At 39.0% G+C, this 9,938-nt stretch overlaps 1 non-coding gene across 1 annotated transcript; it reads left to right on the top strand.

Annotated features, from left to right (window-relative positions):
- Positions 1-988: 988 nt before the first annotated feature.
- LOC128564251 (U6 spliceosomal RNA) lies at positions 989-1,095 on the top strand. Its single transcript, XR_008374092.1, has one exon. It is a non-coding gene; the product is annotated as a U6 spliceosomal RNA (small nuclear RNA).
- The last annotated feature ends 8,843 nt before the right edge of the window (positions 1,096-9,938 follow it).

Here is a 9,938-nt window from a genome sequence, read left to right as displayed (position 1 = left end):
TTGACTCTCACTGGTTAAAGGCCTTAAACTTAAGACATGAAACTACAAAAATTCTTAGAGAGAGTGTAGGGGAAACATTTAAAAAAATTGGCCTGGGAGAATACTTTATGGGGAGGAAATCCTGGGCAATTGAAGAAACATCAAAAATACATTACTGGGATCTGATCAGATTAAAAAGCTACTGCACTGCCAAGAACACACTAAGTAAAGCAAATAGACAGCCCTCAGAATGGGAGAGGAGTTTTGCAAGTTATATTTCCGACAAAAGTCTAATAACCAGAATCCACAGAGAACTCAAACTTAGTAATAAGAAATAAACTAGTGATCCTATTTCACTGTGGGCAAAAGATATGAATAGAAGCTTCTCTGAAGAAGGCAGGTGCATGGTCTACAGACACATGAAAAAATGCTCATCATCATTAATCATCAGAGAATTGCAAACCAAAACCACTCTGAGATACCATCTAACTCCAGTAAGAGTAGCCCACATCAAAATCCCTAAACTACAGATGTTGGCGTGGATGTGGAGAAAAGGGAACACTTCTGCACTGCTGGTGAAAATGCAAACTGGTACGTTCCTTTTGGAAGGAAGTTTGGAGAACACTTACAGATCTCAATGTAGACCTGCTGTTTGCTCCTGCAATTCCTCAACTAGGTGTATATCCGAAGGACCAAAAATGATTTGGCAACGAAGATATTTGCACCAGATTGTTCATTGCAGCTCAATTCAAAATTGCCAAGTCATGGAAGAAGCCCAAGTGCCTATCAACCCATGAATGGACTAATAAATTGTGGTATATGTAAAACATAGAATACTTTGCAGCACTAAAAAATGGAGACTTTATCTCTTTTATGTTTACATGGATGGAGCTGAAAAATATTCTTCTTAGTAAAGTATCTCAGGAATGGAAAAAATATCCAATGTACTCAGTACTACTGTGAAACTAATTTATAATAACTCACACTTGCATATGAAAAATGAAACAGAGTGCTCGCTTTGGCAGCACATATACTAAAATTGGAACGATACAGAGAAGATTAGCATGGCCCCTGCGCAAGGATGACACGCAAATTCGTGAAGCGTTCCATATTTTTAAAGAAATGATGGAAACAATGAAGGAAATTGCTAATAAAGTGGAAAATAACCAAAAGGAAATCCAAAAACAGAATCAAATAAGAGATGAACGATATGAAGAATATAAAAAGGATATAGCAGACCTGAAGGAACTGAAACAGTCAATTAGGGAACTTAAAGATGCAATGGAAAGTATCAGCAACAGGTTAGACCATGCAGAAGAAAGAATTTCAGAGGTAGAAGACAAAGTTCTTGAGATAACTCAGACAGTAAAAGAGGCAGAAAAGAAGAGAGAGAAAGCAGAACGTTCACTGTCAGAATTATGGGACTTTATGAAGCGTTCCAACATACGAGTTATAGGAATTCCAGAAGGGGAAGAGGAATGCCCAGAGGAATGGAAGCGATACTAGAGAATATTATAAAAGAAAATTTCCCAAACATCACCAAAGATTCTGACACACTGCTTTCAGAGGGATATCGGACCCCGGGTCGCCTCAACTCTAACCAAGCTTCTCCAAGACACATTGTGATGAACCTGTCCAAAGTCAAGACAAAAGAAAAGATTCTGCAAGCTGCCAGGAGTAAGCGCCAGTTGACCTACAGGGGCAAATCCATCAGAGTTACCGCAGACTTCTCTAATGAAACTTTCCAAGCAAGAAGACAATGGTCATCTACCTTTAATCTACTTAAACAGAACAATTTTCAGCCCAGAATTCTGTACCCTGCTAAGCTAAGCTTCAAAATTGATGGAGAAATCAAATCATTTACGGATATACAAACATTGAGTAAATTTGCCACAACAAGACCAGCTCTACAGGAAATACTTCAACCTGTTCTGCACATTGACCACCACAATGGATCAGCAGCAAAGTAAGAACTCAGAAATCAAAGGACAGAACCTAACCTCCACACTGATGCAAAAGATAAAACTAAGCAATGGACTCTCACCAAATAAGACGAACAGAATACTACCACACTTATCGATTATCTCAATAAATGTTAATGGCTTGAATTCCCCACTGAAGAGACATAGATTGGTTGACTGGATTAAAAAACACAAGCCATCCATTTGCTGTCTGCAAGAAACACACCTGGCTTCAAAAGACAAATTAAAGCTCTGAGTCAAGGGTTGGAAGACAATTTTTCAGGCAAATGGAATTCAGAAGAAAAGAGGAGTTGCAATCTTATTTTCAGATACATGTGGATTTAAAGCAACTAAAGTCAAAAAAGACAAAGATGGTCACTTTATATTGGTCAAGGGAAAACTACAACAAGAAGACATTTCAATTCTAAATATTTATGCACCCAATTTAAATGCTCCCAGATTCTTGAAGCAGACCTTACTCAGTCTGAGCAATATGATATCTGATAATACCATCATAACAGGGGACTTTAACATACCTCTAACAGAGCTGGACAGATCCTCTAAACAGAAATTAAACAAAGATGTAAGAGATTTAAATGAGACCCTAGAACAATTATGCTCGATAGACGCATATAGAACACTCCATCCCAAAGATAAAGAATATACATTCTTCTCATCACCCCATGGAACATTCTCCAAAATTGATCATATCCTGGGACACAAAACAAATATCAACAGAATCAAAAGAATTGAAATTTTACCTTGTATCTTTTCAGACCATAAGGCACTAAAGGTGGAACTCAACTCTAACAAAAATGCTCAACCCCACCCAAAGGCATGGAAATTAAACAATCTTCTGTTGAATAACAGATGGGTGAAGGAAGAAATAAAACAGGAAATCATTAACTTCCTTGAGCATAACAACAATGAAGACACAAGCTACCAAAACCTGTGGGATACTGCAAAAGCAGTTTTGAGAGGAAAATTCATCGCTTTAGATGCCTACATTCGAAAAACAGAAAGAGAGCACATCAACAATCTCACAAGCCATCTTATAGAATTGGAAAAAGAAGAACAATCTAAGCCTAAACTCAGTAGAAGAAAAGAAATATCCGAAATCAAACCAGAGATCAATGAAATTGAAAACAAAAGAATCATTCAGAAAATTAATGAAACAAGGAGTTGGTTTTTTGAAAAAATAAATAAAATAGATAAACCATTGGCCAGACTAATGAGAAATAGAAAAGTAAAATCTCTAATAACCTCAATCAGAAACGATAAAGGGGAAATAACAACTGATCCTACAGAGATACAAGAGATCATCTCTGAATACTACCAGAAACTCCATGCCCAGAAATTTGACAATGTGAAGGAAATGGATCAATATTTGGAATCACACCCTCTCCCTAGACTTAGCCAGGAAGAAATAGACCTCCTGAACAGACCAATTTCAAGCACTGAGATCAAAGAAACAATAAAAAAGCTTCCAACTAAAAAATGCCCTGGTCCAGATGGCTTCACTCCAGAATTCTATCAAACCTTCAAGGAAGAGCTTATTCCTGTACTGCAGAAATTATTCCAAAAAACTGAGGAAGAAGGAATCTTCCCCAACACATTCTATGAAGCAAACATCACCCTGATACCAAAACCAGGAAAAGACCCAAGCAAAAAGGAAAATTTCAGACCAATCTCACTCATGAATATAGATAGAAAAATTCTCAACAAAATCCTAGCCAATAGATTACAGCTTATCATCAAAAAAGTCATTCATCATGATCAAGTAGGCTTCATCCCAGGGATGCAAGGCTGGTTTAACATACGCAAGTCCATAAACGTTATCCACCATATTAACAGAGGCAAAAATAAAGATCATATGATCCTCTCAATAGATGCAGAAAAAGCATTTGATAAAATCCAGCATCCTTTTCTAATTAGAACACTGAGGAGTATAGGCATAGGTGGCACATTTCTAAAACTGAAGCTATCTATGACAAACCCACAGCCAATATTTTACTGAATGGAGTAAAACTGAAAGCTTTTCCTCTTAGAACTGGAACCAGACAAGGTTGTCCTCTGTCACCTTTACTATTCAACATAGTGCTGGAAGTTCTAGCCAATACAATTAGGCAAGACAAGGAAATAAAGGGAATACAAATGGGAGCAGAGGAGGTCAAACTCTCCCTCTTTGCTGACGACATGATCTTATACTTAGAGAACCCCAGAGACTCAACCACAAGACTCCTAGAAGTCATTAAAAAATACAGTAATGGTTCAGGATATAAAATCAATGTCCACAAGTCAGTAGCCTTTGTATACACCAATAACAGTCAAGATGAGAAGTTAATTAAGGTCACAACTCCCTTGACCATAGTTTCAAAGAAAATGAAATACCTAGGAATATACCTAACGAAGGAGGTGAAGGACCTCTATAAAGAAAACTATGAAATCCTCAGAAAGGAAATAGCAGAGGATATTAACAAATGGAAGAGCATACCATGCTCATGGATGGGAAGAATCAACATTGTTAAAATGTCTATACTTCCCAAAGCAATCTACCTATTCAATGCCATTCCTGTCAAAGTACCTACATCGTACTTTCAAGATTTGGAAAAAATGATTCTGCGTTTTGTATGGAACCGGAAAAAACCCCGTATAGCTAAGGCAGTTCTTAGTAACAAAAATAAAGCTGGGGGCATCAGCATACCAGATTTTAGTCTGTACTACAAAGCCATAGTGGTCAAGACAGCATGGTACTGGCACAAAAAGAGAGACATAGACACTTGGAATCGAATTGAACACCAAGAAATGAAACTAACATCTTACAACCACCTAATCTTTGATAAACCAAACAAGAACTTACCTTGGGGGAAAGACTCCCTATTCAATAAATGGTGTTGGGAGAACTGGATGTCTACATGTAAAAGACTGAAACTGGACCCACACCTTTCCCCACTCACAAAAATTGATTCAAGATGGATAAAGGACTTAAACTTAAGGCATGAAACAATAAAAATCCTCAAAGAAAGCATAGGAAAAACACTGGAAGATATTGGCCTGGGGGAAGACTTCATGAAGAAGACTGCCATGGCAATTGCAACAACAACAAAAATAAACAAATGGGACTTCATTAAACTGAAAAGCTTCTGTTCAGCTAAGGACACAATAACCAAAGCAAAGAGACAACCTACACAATGGGAAAGGATATTTGCATATTTTCAGTCAGACAAAAGCTTGATAACCAGGATCTATAGAGAACTCAAATTAATCCACATGAAAAAAGCCAACAATCCCTTATATCAATGGACAAGAGACATGAATAGAACTTTCTCTAAAGATGACAGACGAATGGCTAACAAACACATGAAAAAATGTTCATCATCTCTATATATTAGAGAAATGCAAATCAAAACAACCCTGAGATATCATCTAACCCCAGTGAGAATGGCCCACATCACAAAATCTCAAAACTGCAGATGCTGGCATGGATGTGAAGAGAAGGGAACACTTTTACACTGCTGGTGGGACTGCAAACTAGTACAACCTTTCTGGAAGGAAGTATGGAGAAACCTCAAAGCACTCAACCTAGACCTCCCATTCGATCCTGCAATCCCATTAGTGGGCATCTACCCAGAAGGAAAAAAATCCTTTTATCATAAGGACACTTGTACTAGACTGTTTATTTTAGCTCAATTTACCGTTGCCAAAATGTGGAAACAGCCTAAATGCCCACCAACCCAGGAATGGATTAACAAGCTGTGGTATATGTATACCATGGAATACTATTCATCCATTAAAAAAAATGGAGACTTTACATCTTTCGTATTAACCTGGATGGACGTGGAAGACATTATTCTTAGTAAAGCATCACAAAAATGGAGAAGCATGAATCCTATGTACTCAATCTTGATATGAGGACAATTAATGACAATTAAGGTTATGGGGGGGGAAGCAGAAAGAGGGATGGAGGGAGGAGGGTGGGGCCTTAGTGTGTGTCACACTTTATGGGGGCAAGACATGATTGCAAGAGGGACATTACCTAACAATTGCAATCAGTGTAACCTGGCTTATTGTACCCTCAATGAATCCCCAACAATAAAAAAAAAAAAAAAAAAGAAAAATGAAACAGAACTGTAGCCTAGGATGAAGGATGGAAGGGGAAGGGGGGGAGGGAGGGGAGTGGGTTGATACAGGGAAGGTTAGTAGGGGGACTACACCTATGGAGCATATTGCAAGTACAAGTTGGATCTATCAGGAGTAGAACACAAATGTCTTAATGTTATAGTTGGGTAATGAGGTGAAAGCTATGTTCATTAATAGGATGTAAGCACTCCAATTTGTACAAATCATCAACACATTGAATCCCATAATGGCATAAATGTATTCATGATCTATGTACAAATGACTTAATTAAAAAAAAGAAAGAAAGAAAGATAGAAATGAATGGGCTGTCCTTGTCCCGAAGTGGTGAAGAGGGTGGTCTCAAACTTATGGCCTCAAGTGACCCATGTCAGCCCCCCAAAGTGCTAGGATTACAGGTGTGGACCTCTGCACTCGCCCTTTCTAAACTACTTGTATGCTACCTTAGAGGTTTAAACATTGCCTATGCAGATAACCCAAATCACACTCTGACTTTTTTTCATCTCTCTTTCTTTCAGTTACTAGATTTTTCACAGTACATCAATTACAGTTTATCCCAAGAAAAACTCATCCAGTCTTTCTCACAACCAGTCCCCACACTCTACTTTCTCTTCACTGTTCTCCACAAAGATTGACTGGTGGATACTTTACAAAAGAATAGCATAGCTTTTCCCATATTCACACTGTTTTTCTGATGCTTACCAATGACAGTTGTAAGACATTTTTTTCATCTTGTAATTCTGCTTCAGGAATCCCAGCAGCACTCGTCAATTAATACCATCTTACCCCCAAAGCATGAGCAGGTGCAGAATTGGGGAAGCCTCTCAACTTAGAGGCAAAAATTAACTCTATAAAGCTTAAACTATGGAGTCAATAAGCAGAATATATAATTCATATGGGCCTCTTATACCTAAGAGAAGTGAGAGAGGAGAGAATTGATTTTTCTTCTAAAATTCACCAGTCAAATTAAATCCGAGAGACTAGGAGAGTTGTGAAAAGGCTATTTCATTCACACACATATATCTATGTATTATATATGGCATGAATAAAAAGTGTCTTCCCATAAGAGTCTTAGTTTTAATTTTTTTTAACTCATTGGTCAAATAGTTGAAACAACCATCAAGTCTATCTCACAATTCAACAATAAAGAGACAGTATAATATAATAATAAGATGCCTTACAACTGAACATAAAACTCTATCTCTTTATCAGATTTCCAGGGAGAATGAAAGTTCAAAGATTAAGTTTCTAAAATCTAAAATTGAAAGTAATTCAAGTTCATGATCAAATTCCTTGCCCTTGTAGGTAAATTTCACAGGAATTAAAGTCCCAAATTCATCAACTAGGGTGGTTCAACCACCCTAGTTTCCCATTCTGCTAGTCCCAGCCAGATGGTCTTGATGCCTGAGGAGTGCTGTAATTTTCTTCAGCAGCTGCAGCCAACTCTGTCTCAAGCCAAACCTCCCCTGCCTCACTTAACTATCCCAGATTATCTCAGAATTGGCCCTCCTCACCCACCAAATTTAGAAAACAAGCCAATCTCTAGGCCCCTGGGCCAGCTAATTCAGACAGCAATGCTTTCCCAGGACCTAGTGGAAATGCACAATACTCAGTGTTACCAAAGGTCTTAGCAGATACTCATGGCATCAGGGTAATGAAAGATAGATGGGAAAACCTGGGATTATTGCCTTGCCATGGTGCTAGTCACTCCAAGGCTGTGACCCCAAACTACGACTGGGTTTAAACTTATTTGGGAGATGCTGCTCAATAAAATGTTCATGGGTGTAGATTCAACTCCGCATTCATTTTCTTTTGGACAAGAGCATTTTAGTGACTGCTGCTTTCCCGCAAACTGTAGAAATTTGCAATGGTGGTAATATCCATCACAGGGCCTTATTGAGGAGAATTTCTTTCCCATCCAGTCTACTGAAAAGTTCTTGATTCTTTTTCCCCTTTAAACTTGTGGTTCTGCAATCCTGACCCTGGACTGAATGCAGGATCTTTCCCGTGACTTGGTCTAAGGAGCAGGTCTTTTCAGGCCTAAACCACAATGGCTCTTTCTACCACCACTTTTTGTGGAATTGCTTCATCTTGTGAACACACATTCCTCCTCATGTGTAATCAACCAACCAGAGCAAACATGAAACCTCAGGTACATGTAGGTTTAACTCAGAACTGTGAAAAGTCTCATTAACTCAGGAGTCACCCTTTTGGACATAAAAGCAAAATGAAACTTGGGGGAGATAACCCAGGGCTGCCCATCTAGAGCTGGCTGAAACAGAGGCAGCAAGTTATGGCCCATGCAAGCTTTGTAAATAATGTTTAACTGGAACACAGCCAGGCTCATTCATGTTGGCTAAGGCTGCTTTTGTGACATGACAGCAGAGTTGAGTATTTGCAACAGACAATGAATGTTTTACAAAACCTGAATCTACTATCTGGTCCTTTACCAAAAAAGTTTGCTATCCATTGAACTAGAGCATCTCTAATGCACACAATAAACTCATTATCTCACAGAGGCAGTGAATGGAATTCTTTCTAGAAATGCCTGGAAGATCTAATCTTATTCCACCTTGCTGGCAATATCCTTGTGCTGACCCCAGAGGCAGTGATGAAGTTCAAGGCTAAGGGGCAGCAACTTGCATCCTAAGTCCATTACAAGCTTGCTAGACCTCAACTAGCCAATGTCTGCTGAGGCGACTTCCATGGCCAGCATTTGGCTAAGGTCCCCAAGCTCGGAGCTTCTTCTAAGGCCTACCCACAATTTTTATTAGGTTTGGTACTCATCTTTCTCTATAAAAAAGGTTACTCATGTGTGGACAAAACTGCAGGAAGCTGCGGTGACTCACTGTGGTTGAAGCACACGGTCTGAGTCTAAGGCTAAGCCGCCCCAGTCGGTATGGTTAATAGATAACTGCACAGCTACAAAAACAATCTCTTATCTCAATGAGGAGCCTCTATAAACTGCCAAGGTCAACTTCTCAGCCCTCACATTCAAATTCAAGCTCCTAAGTAATACGCCATGATCTATCAGAAGTCTTACTGCATGTTATTTGGTTTCACAAAACTTCTGACCAGTGAACACAGATCAGTGTATGTGATGGCAGCCAATAAGTAGTGCCCTAAACCTGGTTTGAATTTGAACAAATTAAGAGATATGTAAGGAAAACTCTTAGAGATAAAATATAACCTTTATTTCTGATGAAGCTAGTATTGGTGAACATTGGCATGCTGCCTATATCTGTAGGCAGGTGAGTGTCCTAATGCTGGACCCCAGTATTAAACAACCATGCCCACCCTATCACAAGAGCCCCAAACCAGCCCAGCCTGTCTCTTTATCATGCCATGTGCAGGTTATTATAGTGGTCATTGTTTCATTTTAAAACTAAGTGCCCAAGCTAATTTTACAGCCTGTGTTCCAATGGAGGAATTTTTAAAGCTTTTTCACAACATGCCCATAATCCTGGCACTCTGGGAGGCCAAGGTGTGTGAATTGCTGAGCTCAGGAGTTAGAGACTAGACAGAGCAACAAACTAGCCAGGCGTCATGGTGGGCACTTGTAGTCCCAGTCTCAGGAGGCTGAGGCAAGAAGATTGCTTGAGCCCAAGAGATTGAGGTTGCTGTGAGCTATGATGATGCCATGGTACACTATCCAAAAAACATTTTTACACGATCCTCTTTGAATACCCTCCAAGCATGAGCACTATACTTGTGCCATATTCACAACAGATTTTCCAGTGGGGTTTCGGCTCTGGAGGAGTATTTCAATTCTGTCAGTTGACGAGGGTTAAAATGTTAAAACTGTTACCTAAGTGGAAAATGTGAGGATATGCTGCCATTTCTGTACCAAATAAAGTGTAG

The sequence above is a fragment of the Nycticebus coucang genome, chromosome 13 (assembly GCF_027406575.1).
Source record: "Nycticebus coucang isolate mNycCou1 chromosome 13, mNycCou1.pri, whole genome shotgun sequence".
Taxonomy (NCBI): domain Eukaryota; kingdom Metazoa; phylum Chordata; class Mammalia; order Primates; family Lorisidae; genus Nycticebus; species Nycticebus coucang.
The sequence above is the reverse complement of the archived record's forward strand: the minus strand, read 5'-3'. Positions and strand labels throughout refer to the sequence as shown.